Source organism: Oryctolagus cuniculus, chromosome 20 (assembly GCF_051225735.1).
Source record: "Oryctolagus cuniculus isolate XC-2025 breed Fujian yellow rabbit chromosome 20, ASM5122573v1, whole genome shotgun sequence".
Classification (NCBI taxonomy): Eukaryota; Metazoa; Chordata; class Mammalia; order Lagomorpha; family Leporidae; genus Oryctolagus; species Oryctolagus cuniculus.
The window spans coordinates 29,607,042-29,629,970 of record NC_142886.1 but is presented as its reverse complement, the minus strand read 5'-3'; the positions used below and the strand labels follow the sequence as shown (position 1 = coordinate 29,629,970).

At 41.3% G+C, this 22,929-nt stretch overlaps 1 protein-coding gene across 44 annotated transcripts in view; it reads right to left on the bottom strand.

Annotated features, from left to right (window-relative positions):
• The window catches only part of NRXN3 (neurexin 3), a 1,793,247-nt gene that overhangs the window by 562,907 nt on the left and 1,207,411 nt on the right, over positions 1-22,929 (bottom strand). The window lies entirely within an intron of this gene.

Here is a 22,929-nt window from a genome sequence, read left to right as displayed (position 1 = left end):
CAATGTCCAGTCTTACTTGGGAAAGGGCCATTACAGATATAATGAATCAAGATAAGTCATATTAGAGTTGGGTAGAACTTTAATTATTTAAGACAGTATTTGTGGGGCTGGTGCAGTAGTGTAGCAGGTAAAGCCACTGCCTGTAATGCTAGCATCCCGTATGGACACCAGTTCAAGTCCTGGCTGCTCCATTTTTCATCCAGCTCTCTGCTATGGCCTGGGAAGAAGCTCCTGGCTCCTGACTTCAGATGCATGCATCTCCAGCCATTGCGGCCAACTGTGGCCTCTGCCTCTCTGTAACTCTGCCTTTTAAAAAAGGAGAAAAAACACAGTCTCTCATGGAGAGCAGCCGCATGATAACAAGGCAGTGACTGAAGTGCCAAGAATCCTGAAGATAGACAGCAGGTCACAATAAGTTAGGAGGAGTCGAGCAATGATCCTCAGCCCAGCCTCCAGAGGAGCACAGCCCATTTGACACTGATTCTGGACTCCACCTCCAGAAGTGTGATAGATAAATCTCTGGTAGTCATTCAGCATGTTATTCCTTCTTATGACATCCCTAGGAAACTAATATACTTTCTCATACAAGAGAAGTTCTTTATTACATCCAGACAATAGACAGTGAAGAATAATTATCACTCAGGTTGAATCTTTCCACCCCCATAATGCAATAACTGGAGACGGAGTAGAGGATCTGATGATAAGAGTCCGGTTAATAGAACAGAGTTCTCTGACAAGTGGAATTTGTATCTCAGATACTAACATGCAGGCCCAACATCAACTGGTGCAGACACAAATACTTCTCTCAATTATTAAAATGTTAAAATATTGTTATAAGTAGATGGCAACAAGTCACTGCTTCACTTGCCAATAATCATTCTGCCCCTTGGCCTCTGTGCATGAGTCAGTGCCTATACCAGCAGTGCATCCAGGACAGAGTCAGTTCTGACTGGCTCCGTGTCCCAATGGTTGTTGAATATTTTCAATATCCCCCAGACAAGATGCCTAATAGATTGGGTTTCTTATCATCTAAACACCACCCACAGTGGGACCCATGCAGAAAGTACTAACAGAATCCCTATTCTATGCACATTACTTTTGTTAGTGTCATCACTAAGTATTCATTTTGAGTCAATGAATTGAGATGCATCTACAAGATGCTTGAGACTAGAGAACGTGTACATGATACTCTTGCATTACAGAGCAATGTACCATTTCCCCAGCATTCTTGGTCAGATTTCTGTTTTGAGAACACAGAGGATGGGAAGTTAAAAAAAAAGCAGACGTCACCGTTTTCACCTGCTTCAGGAATCACTATGAAGTAAGGCGACACATTTACACCTAACAAAGCAGTGGATTCAGCCTAATTAATTTTGATGTCTGGTGATTTCAGAGTGCTTTTTGCATGTGATATCATCTGGAAATATATTTCTTATTTAACCATCTCCCCAATGGGCCATATCATGCTCTGCTTTCTTTCCAGTAACAAATAGCTCATATTAAGAAATAAAGCTTTGTGTAGCATTGAAATGTATTAAATAAATTGTTTTCCAAGGCATAACTTCTTTCTATTGCAGCTTGTTCTGGATGGGCTAACACAATGGATGGAGCTATCAACAACACACTCAGTTGTGATTCTTATATCCTTTTTTACATTGAGGATGTAAAAATCAGGAATATAATTAACCTGGCTAACAAGGAAAGTTTTGCATTTTTTGGAGAAAATATCTGTTATTTTTTAATAGTAATCTGTGCTATAGCACTTGGGTACAGTGTCCCTTGCTTTGCCCAATAACCAGAATACCTTTGAGTACAGTCAAGTCTAATTTAATTTCTTATTTCACATTTTAGTTCTGGTCAACTTTGGAAGTACTGGTGGTCTCCCTTTGTGTGCCACCATACCATGTTCAGTTAAGACGCTTTTGATGTTTTGAATAGTTTCTCCAAAGAGACCCCTTTTCTGTTTTCTAACAGAATGGTGTATTGGTCCTGCATTTAGAATGAAATGTAGTACACTTCAAACACTTCAGCCTTGCAAAGAATTATACCCAAACATCTGTCAAAGTTTACTCCAAGAAAAGACCAATAACCATACTGCTTTGAGGACTTGCAAGGCTCCCCTATTTTTATCAGGCATATTTTCAGTCTTAATAGACTTCATGGTGCCATTTCAGTAATTCCGGCTGATTCCCATCATGTTTAGAATGCCAGAATCAACAGCACATCACAGGATAAAGGAAGTACAATGAGGGAAATTGGATACATTAAGATCACCTGGGAGTTCCAACCTGACTCATGGCCTGCCAAGTTTCAGAGGAAAACTGGGCTCTGGTGGCAGGCACGGAGGATCTGGACAGACCACAAGCATGTACCAAGTCAGCAGCTTGGCAAAGGATTACAACACTTCCCTTGTGCTAATGTGAATAAACACTGGCAATTCTACACAGTTAGTGCACATTCTTAATCATCTGTTCTCTATCGCTGTCTTACTGTTAATAGCATCTTTCATGTAAGATGTCAGAGAGATTTTTGATTTTGTTTTTCATTTAGTTTCCAACTGGTTCTCAGTTCATTCCACAAAGCAGAAAATCTTTCTGGAATATTTACAGAGCATTCAATCAGGGGATAAGAAGGATGCTCAGACTTGGCCCTCAGATTTCTCTTCTTAGCACTTGCATAGTTTCAGAAGGCAGCTTATCTAAGCACACCTGACTGTTGCCGTAACTTCTTTAAGACAATGCCTTATGTGAGCTAAAACATGCCTAGAGGATTCACTGAAAGCCTAAGGATCAGTCTAACCTTCAAAGACTAACATGCAGTGTCCAAAATCCTTCAAGTATTCTAGGCATTCAGAAAGGCAGGAAACTGACTGTGGAGGTTGGGTACACCACAGCTTTGAGAACACCACGTGAACACAGATGAAGGACGGAGAAACAAAACCCGAGTTACTAGTAAGAAAGTATAAAAGAAAATTCCCAGGAAACTTGAGGGATAGGTTTCCCTCCAACATTCACATCCTGAAATGCTAATCTTTAATGACGTTATTTGCAGATAGGGCTTTTAAAGAGATAAGCACAGAAAAATGAGGTCAGACAGGTGAGCCTGAGTCCAATATGACTAACACCCTTACAGGAAGAGAGAATTAGGACACAGTCACAGAAGAAAGACCAATAGCAAACACTAGGAGGCGCCACCTCTAAACCAAAGAGAAAAGTCAGAAGAAACCAGTGATCCAGACACGTTGACCATGGACTTCCAGGCTCCAGAATTATGAAATAATAGTTTCGTGGTTCCAGTTGTTCAGTCCCCAGTACATTGTTATGGGAACTTAGTCAATGAATTCAGATGACCCAAACTGAAGACTGCTAGGAAAACACATAAAGATAGAAAAAGCTAAGAAAAACCATCATGTGGAGACTGAAGCCACTGATGGGTAAAATCAAATTAACATCAGACATTGCTGGAGGTGTTAAAGAACTAAGGCTTCCTAGTTAGAACCAACACAAGTTCTAGGCAAGTGAGCTAAAGTTGGAGTGCATCTGCCCCAGTCCTGCCGTCCTATGACTGTAGCCTTGGCCAATATCTTGACTGGACCTCAGGAGAGATCCTGTGCCAGAACTAATCAGCTAAACTGCTCCTGGAATCCTGACCCACAAAATTGAATGGGAGAATACAAGCTTATTACTTGTATTGCTAAGCTGTGGGTGTTAGTTTGTACAAAGCAATAGATTACCAATACCCCTGATAAAATCAGAATGAACACATGGATTTTAAAGACCAATAATGAAGGAGTAATCTTAAAGTGCATTCAAGTTGTTCAAGGCTGTGAAGACAGAAGAATGTGGTGATTAAACTCTCTAGCTCTGGAGTGAGACATATTAGATTCAAATCCCAGTTGTGTCTCTTCACTGATATGAAAACTGAAGAAATTTCATCTTTCTGAGACTCAGCTTCCTTCTGAAGACACAAGGATGATAATAATACTCATGCATAAAATGGAATTAAATGAAATCACTCCTAGGGCTAATATTTTGATAAATCATAGCTATCCTAATTAGGGAGGTGAAAGAACTAGAAAAGCAGAATCAAGTTGTTTACCAAAATAAAATACTTTCTGGAAGTACCAGAAGTGCTCCCACCGATCCCTTCCCAAGTGACCCTTCTTAAGGAGACAGCTCTTAATAAGGGTCAGTGAAAAAAGGTTCACCCTATCTGGAGAAGGAAAAGGCTGTCAAGTTTAATGAAGTCCATAATGGGGAAAACCGGAATCTGTTCATCAACCACAATCCCCTCTGTGGTGAGGTCCAGCTCTTCCCAGAGCCCCAGGCCGGCAGTGTTAATGGAAGGTGCAGGGAAGAGTCCACAAGATGCTATCTCACAGGCCTGATGAGATTGCAATTTACAGACAACTGGGGCTTATCTCTGGTGATGAACTAGGTGTCAGAGCTGAGAGAAAAGCAAAAAAAAAAAAAAAAAAAAAAAAAAAAAACCACCACCACCAACAAAAAATGGCCTGGGAAGATGTTGGAGAACTGGCAGCACAGGATGTGAGCACCACCTTGCAAGCCCAGAGCACATGAAATGAGTTATCTGGATAAGATCTTGATGTTAATAACTAGCCATTAAAAACAGTCAAGCCAACATATCACCTTGTATTAAAATTACTACACACACACACACACAAAGTGGTGGCCACGTGGCAGAATCTCTATCAAAGCAGCTAGCATTACCTGTAAAATTAACTGTATGTGTTGACTTACCACACTGTACCCTATAAATATATACAATTAAAATAAATAGAATGAATCAAACATTGAACTATTAAAATATTTGGTGACTCAGAACACATTCTTAAAATATCACTTCAAAAAAGTTAAGAAAAGGTAAGAACATTAACAAGAGAAGAACTCTCTTTAAATAGCGTTGGCCATGTAAAACACAGTGCCACTGTTGGAAGTGGAGCAAAGGGCACAATGTTGAGAGGGAGAAACACAGAAGATACATTATAATGAAGCATTAAAAAGAAGAGCTAGTGATACAGTAGGCTGCAGCAAGGATGACTGCTTTGTCCTTGGAATACTTCCACGTGGCTCTGGTGTCTTGTGTGTGATCCCCCACCTACGTACCAAATAAAATGTCCTGCATGTAGACCAAAGGCTCCGCAAAGGATGTCAGCAAGCAAATCATCTATTCTGCACGCATGCAGACTTCTCTATGGACACAGTGAACAACTTAGGGTCCATCCTTTCTATGACAGACCCACACACCACATCTTCATGCAGCCTGGTGGTGTATCTCAACGGAACACAACAGTCTTTTGAGAACATTGTTCTTGAAATGTAAGGTGACATCCCAGGCCTGCTGACATCAGGACTTCAAGCACATTGCACTCTGCCCCTATCCTAGTTGTTAATATCCTGTCTTTCGGTTTCTCAGGTTAAAAAAAAAAAAAAAAAAAAACTGATGGTGGGAGAAGTGAAGCCAGTGGGCCGCGGTTACACGACTAGTTCATTACTTCGTCTACTGAAGCAGGTGGGATCTTTAAAATAACTACAAACATACAAGGGGGTTGGTAGGTGAAATGCAGGAAGTTACAAATGACTGGAGAAGGAGTTCGGAGTCCAGAGGGGGAGGGGAACTAATCACAGAGGTTCTAGCCCTCATTCTGCCCTGAGCCTATTACTTTGACAAAGTCATTTACTTTCTATGAACTTCAGTTCCTTATCGCAAAAATGTATTCCTGGTTTAGATAACCTCTGCAATTCCTTCCATCCATAAAATGTCAGGGGACAAATGCTGCTTACCTCACTTAACTCAGTATTTGTCAACAAGTTTCAAAAGCTATATTGGCTGTAGGATTTTGAGATGCTGGAAAATATGTCCTAGGAACAGAGCACCTAGGGTTCTGAAAATGTAAACTTCACAGCGAAAGACAGGTTTGCATGGGACTCTGTGCGACAGCTCTGCACTAGCAATCACAAGCACAGTAACAGTTGGAATCATGGCTGGCATCTACTTGAACACTTACTAATGCCAGGCATTTTCAGCCTTTAGCTCCTCTTGACTTTTAAATTCTCACTCATGAAAAACAGGATTCCATTTTACCAATGAGGGACATGACAAAGAAATTAGGATGAGGAACTTGCCTGAGGCAGGGCCACAGGTCAGTCCCAGATGTCTGCATAGAGAGCCCAGTAGCATCAATGTGCTTCTGAAAGGTAGCAACGGTTGCTGACCAGGATCTGCATGTGTCTATGGAGCTAAATGCACTTTAGGTCCAGACTTGCATGCTTCTGTTTGCTCCTAGCACCGTGAAAAAGGCTGCAAGTGTTAAATAAATAACTGTTATGTGAATGGTGTTATGAAGTGTTGAAAGTAAATTATAAAGGATACCAGGAGTAAAGGACTCCTGAATGGACAAAGCCACTTAGACCTCATAAAGGACTTCACCTTCCTTGATCTATAAACATAAGCAAAAATTAACTTCAGCTATTTCTTGTGTATCCTATATGAAAGAAACACAGAACCAGAGGGGATGGTGTTGTGGTGCAGTGGTTTAAGCGGCCATTTGTGAAGCTGACATTCCGCATAAGAGAGCTGGGCTACCCTTCTTCCAATCCAGGTCCCTGCTACTGCAACTGGGGCAACCATAGAAGATGGCCCAAGTGTGCGGGACCCTGACACCCACAATGGACATCCTGATGGGGCTCCAGGCTCTTGGACTCAGCCTAGACCAGCCCTAGCCATTGAGGCCATATGGAGAAAGAAAGAGTAGATGGAAGATCCCTAGCCACTCCTTTCCTCTCTCTTCCCCTCTCTCTCTCTGTCACTCTGCCTTTCAAATAAATATTAAAAAAGAAAAAGAAAAAAAAATAGAACTTAAACTCAATCAGAATTAGTCAACAAAGTTATGATTGTATAACTAGAGACTTTCCAGTAGGATAGACAAAATAAAAAGACTTTGCTATGGCTTGGGACAGCTGTGGAAGATGACCCAAGTCTTGGGCCGCTGTGTCCACATGGGAGACCCAGGAGAAGCTCCTGGCTCCTGCCTTCGGATTGGCCCAGCCCCAGCCATTGCTACCATGTAGGGAGTGAACCCATGGATGGAAGACCTTTCTGTCTCTCCCTCTCTCTAACTTGGCCTCTCAAATAAATAAATATTTTTTAAAAAATAATTATGACACTGACTGGCATCACTAGGGGAACTCTGACATGTGCCCTTCTGCTAAATGAACAGCACTCTAATGGGTGCAAGAGGCACAGAAGTACTTTCTCTGATCATTTCCATCCCACACCTTTAGTTTCTCTAACTAAATGCAGCCTACTTCATTTTCTTTTCGTTGTACCACACTCCACAGCTAGTGAGTCTCTGCTCCTCATGCAGTTCTTCAGCAGAAGTTAAAAACTGTTATGTGATATGAGGCTGGTGTTGCAGTGTAGCAGCTAAAGTTGCCTCCTATGATGCCAGTATCCCATACGGGTGCCAGTTCAAGTCTCAGCTGCTCCACTTCCAATCCAACTCCCTACTAATGGCCTGGAAAAACAATGGAAGATAGCCCAAGTGTTCGGGGTCTGGCCACCCACATAGAACACCCAGATGAAGATCATGGCTTCAGTCTGGACCAGCCCTGACAGTTGTGACCAAATAGAGAATGAATCTGTTGATGGAAGTTCTCTCTCTCCTTCTCTCTGACTTTCAAATAAATAAATAAAAGTTATTATGTGCAATGATAGCTATGTAAATACTTTATAAACCCTAAAGCATGAAGCAAATGAAAATAGGTGGCATAGTTGCTGTTGATGGGACTACTTTTATTATTACTACCTCCATCATCATCACCACCATTCTATTACTACTACGTTATTACTACTAGCCTAAATTCCAAATTGTGAAGACTGTCATTTCTCCAGGACAGTTACACCTCTAAAGGCCTATAGCAGTGACTGGCAAGTCAAATCCAGCCCCACCTGTGTTTGATAAACAAAGTTGTATTGGATGCAGCAACACCATTTCCTCTACAAATCATCTGTGGTTGTTTTCCTGCTCTAAGGGCAGAAATGTGTAGCTGAAGAAGAGATCTTTCCAGTCTAAAAAACTGACAATTTTTAAATATCTGGCTCTGTACAAACAGCTTCCTAACTCCTGTCCCAAGTTCATTACAAGTGAGAGTGGCTTTTACCTTAGTCCTTGATGTTTAGTTAAAAAAAATAAAAAGTAAATTAGTCTACAAGGGATGTGCAATGTAGTAGCAGGGAGGGGGAAGGAGCAGAGAGCCATTCTCATTAATTCAGAGTTCTCATGCTCCCTGACCTATCCAGACCTATCCATTTCGTACAATGCAACAAGAGCGGCCAGAGACCATGTCAGATTAGAATCACTAGAAGATCTAGCAAGTCCCTCCTGATTCCAAAAGTCTTCACTGCTTCATGATCTTTAGCTTCTTTCTGATAACACTGTTAGATCAGGTCACTGGTGTTTTGACCTGTCAACAGCTGAGAAATCTTTCCAAAGAAGATTCAGACAAGAGTTAAACTAAAAATCCTCTGACACATCTTTAGGCTAGTCATGAAGGGTATCCCTTATAAATCCCAAGCTTGAAGAGGTAGAGGAACACTGCAAGGGCCTGGGCTTTGCAACTGCTTTCCTAGGCTGCAACCTTTGAGCTATGTGTTCTTGGGAAAGTGACATCACCTCTCTGAACCTTAGTTCCTGAGGATAATGATAACCATCTTATCAGGACTCTTATATGGATTATACACATCGATATGTATAATACAAGCAAGTTTATGGACCTCACACATGACAAGAGCTTGAGAAATGATAACTGCTACTATTATTATTACAATCTATGCAATACGAGGTATAAGACTAAAATGCAATGAAGCCTGGGGCATGAAGACTAACACCTCTGTAAGCTGACATTCGAAATGTTTGATAGTCAGAAGAAAAGTACATGTTTTCTTACCTCCTTTCAGCAAATATTTCTAGAGAAAAAGAGTGCATATCCAAAAGTCTGGAAGGATGAATATTATAAGCCCGTTCATTTCAATATTCCATAATCAGAACTGGTTCTGTCACTTATGTCCCTTTTCACAACACATCTCAGTTCCCACATTACAACTTCATGTCCAAATATGCATCCCTTACACATACACACATAGCCTATTCCAACGCTTTCAATAAGGGACCACAAAGTTTTTCATCATGCTTGTACACATGCGTGCACACATACATACCCCACACATGCACACAAACATTGATGTTTAATCCCATATCATCTTCTGTAAGCCCAAACCATTTGTTCAAACCCTGTCCCAGAGAATCAGGTACTGTCACCTCAGTGGGATAATGTGCAAAGGTTTGATTTGCAGCTAATAGAAAAATCTATTTCTTTCAGTTTCACTTCTGTCACACAAGGATCACTGTGTTCCCTACAGAAGACTCCTTCTTCTTCTACAATAACCACTGAAATGACAGATCTCAGGCGGCAATATGAGCTGTCCAGGTTGAGTAGCACCTATTAGTTTTATGACCACTGGTTCCGAACGGCTTTGCAGTATCCAAAACTCATCCTAATGAAGATGGGTAAGACAACTGCCGATGAAATCAAATTTCTTCTCTTCCTTACTTTATATTTAAAGTTCCATCACACTTTCATCTGCGGCAACAAAACAGCTACTGGCCAAGCACTCAGCCACTGTCAATCACTACACACGGTCCCCACGACTCTTTGGAAAGCAAGCTGGGAACATGTGTTTGCTGCAATGGTGACAACAAATGGCAGAGAAGGAAGGAGCAGCTTTGCCATCTTTTTCTCAATAAGAAAGCACAACGAAGTTATACAGCATATTTAATATGGCATGACAGAAGTGAAAGTACCTTGTAAAGTTAGAAGTGTGAGATATGTGGAAGTCATTTTTGTAGCTACGTCCTTGTGATAGTAATAGTAATTTTCTTGGTTGAACAAAGACAGGAGGAAATTTCCTAGATAATTTAGTACAGGTGTATGATCCCATTATCAGATAATCTGAACAGATGCACATCTTTGTAATTCCTGCTCCAGCAAGATCCACATTTCTGTGAAGGTCTAATTCAATTACCATTTTGCTATAAATTTCAAATACAGTGAGACACCCTTCCAACATTGCATGCCTACTTCTTTGTATTGGGTCTCCACTACTCCTCTCACTAAGAGGTGTAATCTATTGCTCTATTCATTGAATTTGGCCTACAAAGACCTGTGTGGATGAAGTTAAAAAGCTGTTGTGTGACTTACAAACTCCCGATAGTTCTCACTGTTCCTGTTATATCCCTCTGTTAGAATGAAGTCCTGAGACCATGATGTGTTCAAGAGTTTACAGAAACTTGTTATTCAGTAATAAGTAACTGAACCGCACTTCATCCATGACACTGTCTTCCAATAGCACATTGTGCAGTTACAGAAAGAAGTGCAAATCTTTGCCTGAACAATCACTAAATCTTAACTTTGAGCAGATTCCTTAACATTTGTGCCTTATGGAATTTCAGCATAAAATGTTAAAATCAAACTACTCAGGGGATCTCACGAGATAGCTCATTTAAGCATATATGCACAGTACTTGGCATGCAGGAAGTACTCATTTTTTTGATAGTTGTCACCTTCCAGCTTATTATAGTTATTTGGTAACCATAATCTGTTAGAGCTTCAAAGGAAGAAGTTTATTGATCTTTGCAATACTTGAATATATAGCACTAATACATGGTTGATATTCAATGCATACATAGTGAAAGATGCTCAAATATCCCTCGAGATTCAACTTGGCTTCATGCTGCCGTGTTTACTGGACATTCTGGAAGTGGTATACAAATAGAATTGTGGGGAGACAGACCAGCAACCTTGATATGTAGCTACACTGTGTAGATCCCCCATGTAGTCATCTTCTAAAAGGTAGAAATTATCTATGGCACCCAGGATTCCTTGCAGCCATAAAATGTATTTATTACAGTCATGCTGCCAGTTAGCATTTGATGAATACCTACTAAGGGTCAGATTCTGTGCATATAAACCATTTTAATCACAACAACCTTGTCTTACAAAGGATCTTCAAAAGTTCACAGAACATACACACAATGAAAAATTGTACATGGATTTCAAAAACGTTTCTGCATCACAACAGGCTTATCTTTCAATTTCATTTTCCCATGAACATTTTTAAATGTCCTCAAGCAGATTTTATTATGGCCATAAGAATCACAGAGTTTAAGTCTAGGACAGAAGTTAGAAAATCCAGCCTAGCTGTTTCTGTAAATAAAGTTTTACAATGCACTGATTGGTTCCTATGTTTGTGATTGCATTCACACTGCAAGGCAGAGTTGAGCAGTTGCACTTGAGGCTGAGACTCACAGAACCTGGCCCTTTACAAAAAAGTTTACCAACCTCCGGTCTCAAGAAACTGATACACTAGGAGAATCATCAGTCACACTTAGGTGTGTGGAGGTCAATAGCTCCCCTTCTTGTCTACTAGGCCATGATGACTTAAAAAAAAATTAAACAATCAATTTGAGAAGTAAATGAACAGAGCTCCCATCTACTGGTTTACTCCCTAAATACCCACAGTGATCCTAAGTCAGGCTGGGCAGGGGTCAAAGTTAGGAGGCAGGAACACAATCCAGGTCTTGCATGTGAATGGCAGGATCTCAATCATCTGAGTCGCCACTGATGCCTTCCGGGGAGCAGGGCTCAGGAGTGGACTGGGGTATCAAACGCAGGCATTCCACTGTGGACACAGGCATGTTAGCCTCGAGGCCCAACACACTCCCCTGTGCCGCCTTTTCTATTCTTCTACTCACTTAATCATTCACTATCACATCCGATCTTTCACGCAGCCCATGACAGACAGGTAGGTAGTGAGGAACAAATTCTGCGAACTCCGTAAGAGCAGCTGATGAAATGTTAACCTGTGCACGGTGGTCTCTGTTCACACCTCTAGCTAAGAACACACATCATCTGGCCTCCTGTGGCTCAAGGCCGTAGAACTACACTTGGCACTAATTGAAAAATAAGGAATGAAAAGACTTGCTTTCAACGCAAACTTCAATGACTGGAATTACATCTTTATTATCTGAAGTGGGCGCCTGTGACTTGTCTATCTTTACCTGTTCTGGCATCAGGAAGAAATACCACAGAAATTAGCCTCTAGCTGGGCATCTCATTACAAGCCAGCTAGAGCCCATTCTTAGAAAATCTGATAGATAGAAAATCAGCCTGCTAATACAAATGTGCTGGAAGTTTGCTATGCATACCAGAAAATCACCTTTGGAAATCAAGGATTCAGCACTGAGAAAATGAGGACATTAAATAAAAAGAATCTATTAAAAATGCAGAGAAATGAAGACAAACATTTCTGAACTGGTAAACTACATTGACTGGAAATGCACTGGCATTACAAAGAAATGTGATAATTACATGGCTATCTCTTCAGAGACTGGCCTCTCCTACAAAGTGGGATGATGTAGAACACAGAACAGCGCTTGAGAAGCTGAGACACATTACTTAAAGAAGAGGAGTTGTTTTTATCTTTGTCAATGCTTTTGATCTTGATCACCAGTCATTGACATGGCCCTTTGCTGCAGTCGTAACTGGAAATTCCCATTCTCATTTGGAAATAATCCTCCTACACATCTCCATCTTTTCAGTTTCAGTGCCACCACTCTGTCCTTACTACCTCTATCTTTGTGATTCTGCAAATTTTTTAATTAGTCCTTCCAAATTCAGGCTCTTGTCACCCCGATTCAGCCTACAGAGCCCTGGCAGCATTTTTAACACATGTAATTTATTTATCAAACACTGGTTGATTACCCATTTATTGCCCCCATTGCTAGTGTGGTGGGGGGAAGACAGATGTAGTCTCTGGGGTTGCCAAATGAAAGATAGGATGCCATGAGCTGAATCTCAGATAACCAATTGTTTTAGACATACTCTAAATATTGCAAGGGATATTCTGATAGTAAGGAAAAAGCTATTTATCTGAAATTCAACCTTAACTGGGTGCTTGCTTTTTCTTCTATTTTTTTCTAAATATAGCAACTCTATCTGACCGCAGTGGAATATCTTTAGAAAACAGATATGAATCAAATAATCTAAGGGAGAAAGTAAGGCAGTAACTGAAAAATGTGTAGGAAGGGAGAGTTCTAGAAGAACAGAAGGGCTTGTAGTCTGAGAAGTTAAACTTTTCAAGGAAGTGAATCGGGGCTTCCCAGAGGAGGTGATGTACCAGAGGAGGTATCAGGTGAAGGGAGAGGGGAGGAGCCTACTTCAGTGTGCAAAGGCAGGTCCGTGGAGGACAAGTTGGAGTGGCTGGTACACGGCCAGAGGACTGGAACAGAGGAGGCAGAAGGGCCTGATGGTGACGGCCAGACCAGGCAGGAACCCCTGTAGGCCACAATGAGCAGTTTTGTCTTAATTTCAGAGTAAGTGGGGAGCTGTGAAGGAAACAGTTGGTCTCTTTGCTTTTGTTTTGTGTTATTAAGCAAGGCGTTAGGAAACCAGGGTTACAGTTTGACAAGACATAGCACCCTCCTGGAAGACGGAAGCACTGACTGCTCAGCCTTGGCCCTTTGCCTCCCTCCTTTTTTTTTTCCTTTCTTTTTTCTCTTTTTTTTTTTAAACAGGCAGAGTGGACAGTGAGAGAGAGACAGAGACAAAGGTCTTCCTTTGCCATTGGTTCACCCTCCAATGGCCGCAGCCGGCGCTGATCCGATGGCAGGAGCCAGGTGCTTCTCCTGGTCTCCCATGGGGTGCAGGGCCCAAGCACTTGGGCCATCCTCCACTGCACTCCTGGGCCACAGCAGAGAGCTGGACTGGAAGAGGAGCAACCGGGACAGAATCCGGTGCCCCAACTGGGACTAGAACCCTGTGTGCTGGCACCGCAAGGCGGAGGATTAGCCTAGTGAGCCATGGCGCCGGCTTTGCCTCCCTCCTAAGCAGTGCTACGATGAAAGAGGTGCAGCATGATCGAAAGGTACGCATCCCGTAGTGTGCACTGCACTGGTCTGCAAACTGCGCACGCCCATGGTGTCAACTGTGATTATAATTATGAGTCATGTCCTCCATCAGAGAGTCCCAACTTCCTTTGTGGACCCTTCTCACAATATTCCCCTGCCTGCCCATCTCAGCAACACGGTCACTGAGCACTGAACATCTCTCTGATTGTTTTCCTAAATTCCTATCTCTTATCTCCTGTATACCAGTGGAAAACTGTCTTCAAAACAGGTTGTAAAGTTTATCTCTTTCGAAAAGCACTTTAGAATGATTGGCTTCTGTATCTTTCTAAATCCTCATTGTAGTCTCTACTTATGTTTTTCATACTACACCTTCATTTATGCACTTTATATTCTTACCTCTTTAATCTACTCACTAAATTTTCATTAATATTTACCATCAAGCACCTTTTATTAAAAAAAAAAAAAACTGTTGGGCCGGCACTGTGACGCAGCGGGTTAACGCCCTGGTCTGAAGCTCCGGCATCCCATATGGGCACCGGTTTGAGACCCGGTTGCTCCACTTCCTATCCAGCTCTCCACTATGGCCTGGGAAAGCAGAAGAAGATGGCCCAAGTCCCAGTCATGTGGGAGACCCGGAAGAGGCTCCTGGTTCCTGGCTTTGGATTGGCACAGCTCCAGCCATTGCAGCCATCTGAGGAGTGAGCCAGCGGATGGAAGACCTCTCTCTCTCTGCCTCTCCTCTCTCTGTGTAACTCTGAATTTCAATTAAATAAATAAATCTTTAAAAAAAAAAAACCCTGTCATTCAAAACATAAAATGAATAACTCATTCTTACCCTTCAGGAAGTCACAATCCAAAAAGATAAAACTGTTGATAAGATCAGCAACACAATGTTGTGTGTTTAATAAAATTAGTTTTAGTGAGCTCTTCCACCAAGGAATAGCCCTCATGTAAGCAGGAACCAAATCTTATTCATATCTAAGTTTATAATACCCGTGGCCATGTATAAAACGCAGTAGAAGCTTAATCATTTCAATTGTACATTGAAGAAGGAACAATGGAGGAAAAAAACACAGAAGTCTGGGAAACTCACTGTGCAGATAAGAGGTAGAGAAGTCTTGGTAGACAAAGTATTACAGATAAAGATGAAACTAGCAGAAATCTACTAAAAAAAGAGATTCTCAATCAAGGGAATATTCTAAGGTTGTAGAGATTTTGAAGGATTAAGTGAGGACTGACATGAAAATGCTGGGTGGGAGCCATATTTGAGAGCTATTATTTCTCCATGCCTTCATTCTACAACTATTTGTGGAAACTCACTATTTGATAGTCACTGTTTCAGGCACTGTGGATACAACTATGAACAAGCTGGTTACATTCAAGTGAGCTGGTGGAAGCAATAAGCAAAAGGAGCTATCATGGAGAGAGTCTAGTGACAATGAAAAGAAAGGAGATAGGATGCTTCAGAGGGACTTGAAAGAATACCTTTTGGCCTGGGTCCTTGAGGAAAGACTCTTGAGCAGATGATATTGATGTTCAAGCTCAATGTTATGATGAGAAGGAGCTATCATTGACAATCTGGATGAAAACATCCCAGATGGAAGGAACTGATACTATAAAGGCCCTACAGCAGGCTTAAGGAATAAGAAAAGAAAAATCAGAAAAAGGCTAATGTTGTCCAGTAGCATGTTAGTAGACAAAGCCAGGGATGACCAGGGCCAGATCATGCAGGGCAGGGCTTGGCTTTTGCTCTGGGTGCAGAATGGACTTCATCCTGTGTGGCTGTGAGTAGCTTATGTAAGCGTGGCAGGATCAGACTTGTACTTCAGATGGACGGATCCAGTGGTGGATGCCCATGGACAGGAGAAGCCTAGAAGACCCATTAAAACAGTTATTGTAACTATAATAGAGCTAGATGATAGTATGGTTGGAGATGCTGCAGGATTAGAAAATACAGATTTGGGCACCACTTTAAGTAATTTACAACTATGCTGTAAATCTTTGAGGGGAGAGCTGATGTTCTGATTCCCACTTCAGAGCACAGAGCAGTGCTTTACGTCACTCAGGGTAAGTATTCCACAGTTAAATGTGAAGTCCAGTGCATTTCTTCTGGAAGCACTCTTCTCTCGACGGTTCTCCTGCCCTTCTTTACTGGAAAGTGCAGAAATTGTACACAAGACACCAGGTCACACAAGGTGATGCAGAGCACTGAAACTGGGTATTGGTTTCTGCTCTGTCACTAAACGCTTGAATGACTTTTGTCAAGTCATTTGTTTCTTTGGTTTTGATTGCATCAGCTAAAAAAATCCTGAAATGAGCAGCCGTCATCTGACTTTCCCTTCGTGATTTTTTCTCTGTAATGCTGCAACACATTCTACAAATAACACTAATTTTAGAGGAATATATCAAACTTGTGTGTCAAACACAATTATACTTAGTGAAGTAAGCCAGTCCCAAAAAGAGAGATATCATATGTTTTCCCTGATCTGCAGTAACTAAAAGAGAATCTAAAACGTAAGGCATTGGAGTAAAATGGACATTTTAAGATTCAATGATTGGTTACAGCTCCTGTCTCTTCTGTTGAGGAACAGGGTTTTTTCCTCCATTCTATTTGTTGTTCTCTTTAGTTGGTGTAGAGTTAACCTTATGAGTATTAGGTAAACTGAAAATAAATCTTTGTAAAAATTAAGAGTGGGAACAGAAGAGGGACGAGGAAGAAGGGATGACCCATGGGTAGAAGGGAGAATAGGGTGGGAATTATCACTATGTTTCTAAATCTGTGTATACGAAATACATGAAACTTGCCTAACTCAAATGAAATTTTAAAAACAGAAATAAAAATTGGCCATATTTCAGGTATAGTGTCCAATATCAAGTGAAATGGAAATGTATTATACTTTCTCACATGTCAATGTATTTACACCATTTATACACAACATATTTATCAAATCACTGATTCAAAACATTCATTGAACACCTAGTATGTGCAAGAAAATGTGCTAGCCATCTAGGGGAACTAAAGATGAAATAGTCCCGGAAAAACCAACTCCCCTATCCTTCCATGTCATGCTCCTACAATGCAGCAGAACTTGCAGATTCTTCCTTTTTTGGACAGACTGTACACTTTTCCTTTCATTACAAACCATCTTCAGTCAAGAGCTCCTTGGGTAGTTAATGGTGTCTTGTGAAGATCCTTAACACTCTCCTCTCATTTTACTCTTGATTAAAAAGAAAGAAAGCGCGGGATCTGAGCCCTTGACTGATTTACACTTCAATTTAATTTCTCCCTTTCTCTTTCCTTTCACTGGAAGAAACCTTCCATGTAATTAGGCTAGAAAGCTCTCATCAAACAGTTTGATTGAACTACAGCACACGGAATTTCCTGTCTGGGCTGCTGGTGCAGAGAGAAAGCTGCGATTCTCCGAGGGAGTAGCAAGCCCGGGGTGGACTGGGAGCTGCACTCCAGGGTGGCAATTAAGGGAAGCAGTGCAAGGGCTTGGAGTATCGAGATTAACAGGCTGCTTTCCACTCCTTACTCCTTCTGTGCTGATTTGCTACTCATTGTACTGGAGACAATCTCAACCCGCCAGTCCACAGCGAAACAGGTGACACCTAGGAAGCCTGGGCTCTGCATTGTGGTGCAATACAAAGAGAACTCAACAGAAAATCTGCAAAGCTGTGTGTTATCCTCAGCTTGCCCCTAATTTGAAAAGTGTGACTTGGGAACAACTCAAAAACTCCTAGTCTGTTAGATTCTTTGCATGAAAAATAGTTTGAAAAAAAAAAAAAGTCTCTGAAGACCTCATGCAGGTTTTGCATTTGATGATTCCACAAATGCAAAGCAGCTTGAGTCCTGGGAAAGGCTCATCGGAACAGTATTTCCATGGCACCCACCACCCCAGGAACTGAGGGATTTGGTGGTGATGTTGTGAGTCTTCTTCTGGGTTACCAGCACTGAGATATTTTGTTCAGGGAAACTAAGAGGCACTATCTCAGGATTTCTGAAAGAGGGGTCTCTGTGACTGGCCCACTAGGTGCTTAATAATTGACAGATGATGAGGATAGCAGCATTTACATAGAAAAATGACCCCAGGCATGAAAAATCACAAGAAATATGAGTCATTCCAAAAGGAAGAATTGGCTATGGAAGATCAAGTTTCCAGGTTTATGTTTCTATTTCACCTAAAATCTACCCCTCCCCTCCGAAGTTATTATTGGCATGCTGATATGAGTCCCTAACAGCATTGCACTGAAAAAAAAAGCCATCACAGCAGTAAAAAGCACTTATGTAAATATCGCCACGTATGTAAGGCATAGAGAGTTTAGTCTTTATATCTGATGAGTACATTCCATGCCAGGAAGAAAACAGGTTTCTATCAAGACCTTTAGGCCATTTTTTCTACACACACACATTCACAATATTCACCCAAATAGAAAGGTGACTATCAGTCTTGGAATAGTCATTGCATTAGTTTTACCCTAATAATTAATGAACTGCTATATGTATGAAAAGTTAAGAATAAAAATTTATTCAAAGTAATCTAATAAGAGTGAAGAGCTCAGAAATCAGCAGAAGTTTGCCTGTGAGTGCTCACAGAAAGATGAATATTGAACTTGCAAAGAAAAACCTGGAAGGCCACTTCAAGTTTATGGGTTGTAATTCTTCTGCTTTGCATGTGGCAGAACTAAAACCAGGAAGGTTTGGTAGTTTACCTAAAACTGTAAGTTGGCTAGAAAGACTGTATTAGTTAGCCTCAAGAAATGTAATTTACTAAGAAAATATTTCTTATAGTGAGTCAAAAACTAGTGGGGTGAGTCGATTGAGAAGCCACCTCACACTTGGATCCTTGACTGAACATGCAAGTAGCTCTTGTCACCTGACTCAGAAATTGATATGAGTTTCTAAATGCAATTTTGGGAAGCCTTTACTAGAGTATCATAGGACTTGTGAATGGAGGGAAGTATTCTGACCATTTGCTCTCAGCACCTGATGGCAGGTCTATATTTGCATAGATTAACCTAAAAATTCAACAGATGCAAGGATCTAAATACCTAGTAATGTTAAGAACTTGAGTGACTTTCTTAACTTGATGGACTCAATTTCTTGTTCGGTAAATTCCTGATAGTCGTAATTCCTACCTGGAGGGATGGTAATAAAAACCGAGAAAAGCTGAGTACATGGTTCAGACCTTGACACAACACATGTCCTGTTCGCTGTTAAGTTCAGAAAATATTCAGAGTTCTCATAATTTCTCCTGGCTCCAGGTAGAACGTCAAAGACTCTTTTTAAAATGGTACATTATTTTGGGGCGGGCACTGTGGCGCAAATGGGTTAAAGCTCCAGCCTGTAATGCTGGCATCCCATAAGGACACTGGTTTGAGTCTTGGCTACTCCACTTCTGCTTCAGCTCTCTGCTAGTATGCCTGAAAAAGCAGTAGAGGATGGCCCACACCCATGGGCCCCTGCACCCATATGGGAAACCTGGAAGAAGCTCCTGGCTCCTGGCTTTGGATCATCTCAGGCCATTATGGCCATTTGGGAGGGTGAACCAGCAGATGGAAGACCTCTCTCTCTGTATTTCTCTCTTTAAAAACTCTTTTAAATAAATAAAAATAAATCTTAAAAAAAAGTAAAATAAAATGGTACAGTATTCTATTTAAGAATAATACTATGAAAATTTCTAAGACCTTCCAGGGAATATTATTTGAATATTTCAATAAAAAGAGCCCAGGTCTGAATTCAAACTGCTTGGATACTTAACCCAGTTCAGCTCTGTATTACCTATATGACCTTTGGCAAGTAACTCAAACTCTCTGTGCTTCAGTATCTACACCTTTAAGATGGTAAAAGAACCACTCCTACATCGTAGGAGATATAAACAAGCTAAAATATTTAGAAAAGTGTTAGGTATAATGAAATAACTAAAAAATACATTTTTAAAGAATAGAATAGGTATCATTGTTATTTTGTAAATGCAGAGATATCTTTTCTGGGTTTCTTTATACATATGATTGAATTAATTTGAGATGTTCAAAGGCATTTGCCCAAATATGCAGGGACACTGGTTCATAGAAAGAGAGAAGCAATAATTGACTCACAGAAAAATGAAAAACACACACACACACACACACACACAAAATAAAACCTTGGCTTTCCAAACAACTGGACCTTTCCTCCACTTAAATTGTTCAGAAGGCCAAATTATCCATGCAGTTGAGATTCAACCAAATAATATTTTTTATTTAATATGGCCTTAATATTGCTGAAATAGATCCCAGCACTATGAGATTTGTCTTTTTTTTTAAACATGTAATCTATAGTTGTTTCTCATATGGTTGTTAAGGCAGTTTTTATTTTTTATTTTTTTATTTTTTGACAGGCAGAGTGGACAGTGAGAGAGAGAGACAGAGAGAAAGGTCTTCCTTTGCCGTTGGTTCACCCTCCAATGGCCACCGCGCTGCGCTGATCCTATGGCAGGAGCCAGGTACTTATCCTGGTCTCCCATGGGGTGCAGGGCCCAAGCACTCGGGCCATCCTCCACTGCACTCCCGGGCCACAGCAGAGAGCTGGCCTGGAAGAGGGGCAACCGGGACAGAATCCGGCATCCCGACCGGGACTAGAACCCGGTGTGCCGGCGCCGCAAGGCGGAGGATTAGCCTACTGAGCCGCGGCGCGGGCCCAAGGCAGTTATTAAAACCAAAGTTTCAAAGCAATTAGGGTCATTGTATTAACTCCTATTCTATGACTTCCTATTTGTGTTTGTGAAGTCTGGGATTTCAGGACAGGCATGAAATGGACTGTGGAAGCACATTCAAAATATTCCCCCAGAGTGATGGCCTTTTGTCTGGAGCCACAAAGGCAAGCCCAAGGTCCAGCCTGGGAAAGCCATCCTGCTCCTCCTTATTGGCCATTGCTCCTATTCTGATTAGCATGTGCCCAAGTGCTCACTGCAGAAGGTATCCACTGTAGCTGTGCAGTTCTGCAAATCTTGCCTACCCTTCGCAAAAAGTTATCTGTGTAGCAATTTCAAATTTCTTAACATGCTCTTTCACTTTTCCACATGGGCTGATTATTTATTCCTCTTGTTTAAGTCTCTGCAGATACTAGACCCTGTCTCTATCCCCCCCCTCTCCTTCCTATGGCACCACCAAATGACAAACATGCAAAGCAAATAGATGTTAAGCAAAACACTGATGCTGGTTCAGTTTAATGCTGTGCTCTGTCAACCCACTCCACTGCTTAGCAACCACAGAGGCTCACCCCAAGTTCATTTTCATTTTAATGTGCCACACAGAAAAGCAGCCTAAATATATATCCCCAGCTCTGAAGCATATAATCTGTAAACTACAGGAACAGGCGGATCATTTCCATTAGTTTCCTATGTAGCAAAAACCACAATTTGCACCCAAAGCATGTAATTATATTCAAATTCTGAAAGGCTGCCTCAGAAATAGTTGAAATTCATAGTTAGGGGGAAAGTCAGTCAAGAGTAGACAGAGTCATGTTTTAATACGGGGAGTGAAATGAATATTTCAAAACAATAAAAAAGGGGAGGTGAGTGCAGAATCTCAGAAGATGAGCCTTGCTGGTTCTAGGGGGATTTTATGCTCATGTAGCCACTCCATCATTGGTAAGCAACAGGTTTAGACTGGGATGCCTGACATGTCTTGGATAATCATGATATGGCTTCCACACAGGGAATAGTGACAGATTACTTTACAGGTAATTTCTCTTTCCTGCTTTCTTGCAAAACAGACCCAACCAGGACAGGAAATACTTCCCTGAACAGAAGACGGAACACTTCATCACCCAAGGGTCATCCAGATAGAAGAAGCCTTCGGAACATCCCAAGGTATCCCACCACTGTAGCATGATGAAGAATTAATACTAACTACAGGCCAGGAAGGTCCAATGCTAGCAGAATCCAGGACTTTATCTGGCTAAGAGGAGAATGCAGCAATAAAGCTCAGAAAATATTGAAATTTGAGAATGCTGAAGGAATTTCACTACTACAGTAGTGAAAAAAAAAATGCAATAGACATGGAGTCATACTGCTTGGTTCCTAACTTATTCTGAAACTGACTGGATGCTTTTGTCTGAGTCCTCATTTTGCCCATTTGAAAAATCGAGAAGCTGGCACTGTGGCATAGTAGGTTAAGCCTCCTCCTGCAGTGCTGCTATCCATATGGGCACCAGTTCAAGTCCCAGTGCTCCACGTTTGATCCAGCTCCTTGCTAATGGCCTGGGAAGGCAGTAGAAGATGGCCTAGATGTTTGTGCACTCACATTGCAGACCTGTGGAAGCTCCTGGCCCCTGGCTCTAGATTGGCCCAGCTCTGGCCATTGCGACCATCTGGGGAGTGAACCAGCAGATGGAAGACCTTTTTCTCTGTCTCTCCCTCTGTCTGTAACTCTGTCTCTCTAATAAATAAATAAACCTTTTTAAAAAGAAAAAAGAAAAATTGAGCTCTCTTACATCTCTAATGTCTTAGGAACCTGTTGATACATTTTTGAGAGGTGTGACTTCCCCTGCCCTTGGCCTATTTTACAAACTAGTATTCCTCCTCTCCTAGTACACCAGAGAGTCAATGATATGGCATTTCACTCAATTATGTACTTATTACTCCTAAAACCATATAAAATGAGCACTGTAGTACAGTAGTTATGTCACCATATGATATGTCCATATTCCTTATCAGAGTGCCTGGTTCAAGTCCTGGATGCCCCACTCCTGACTCAGCTTCCTGGTAACATACATCCTAGGATGCAACAGGTGATAGTTCATGTACATGGGTCCCTGCCACTCACCGGGGATCCCAGATGGAGTTCCAGGCTTCTGACATGGCCTGGCCCAGCCCTGTCTGGTGCAGGCAATGGGGAAGATTTCTCTTTTTATCTTGTCACTTTGATTTTCAAATAATTTTTAAAATTTAAATTACAAA